At 44.6% G+C, this 587-nt stretch overlaps 1 pseudogene; it reads right to left on the reverse strand.

Moving 5' to 3' along the window:
• LOC106734057 (rho GTPase-activating protein 27-like) overlaps window positions 1–587 on the reverse strand; it is a 37535-nt pseudogene that overhangs the window by 13507 nt on the left and 23441 nt on the right.

The raw sequence follows: 587 nt of genomic DNA on the forward strand, positions 1-587 counted from the left end.
TGACAGCACAGGTGTCCCAGCCCACAGGTCCACTGACAGAGTCCCCATTCCCTCTTCACTGCAGGGTCCCACTGTGTCTGAGCAAAGATGCAGAAGGGCCACTCCATGGCAGCTCAGCAGCTGGACAAAGAACAACCACACCGACCACACCAGCCACTGCTGGCAGACCCCAATACAACTACAGATGCCAAGGAGGGCATCCCAAAGTCTGGCGGAAACACACGTGCCAGTAAGGAGTGATGTCATCAGAAAAAAACAAAGGTGGGCCTACACCTCACACTGTCTACCCAGAGAGGTCCCCAATGGATTCAAATTGATGTGTGAAAAATGAAACCATAGAAACACTCGAAGAAAAGATAGAACAAAATGACAAAATCACATGCACAGACGCACACTTCCTAGGGGACTTCAAGAAGTTCATGGAAAAATTGAATTAAAGCCTGAGATTATTTTAGTGCAAAAAAAAGTTTGAAATCCACTTAAGTTTTTCATAATATGCACTTTCTATTCACTTTTGAATACTGTGCATATACGCACTATGTATGTACAGACAGCCTTTGTAACAAAGACTCACAAAATCTAGTAGC

The sequence above is a fragment of the Tupaia chinensis genome, unplaced genomic scaffold (assembly GCF_000334495.1).
Source record: "Tupaia chinensis unplaced genomic scaffold, TupChi_1.0 Scaffold148004_1, whole genome shotgun sequence".
Lineage (NCBI taxonomy): Eukaryota > Metazoa > Chordata > Mammalia > Scandentia > Tupaiidae > Tupaia > Tupaia belangeri.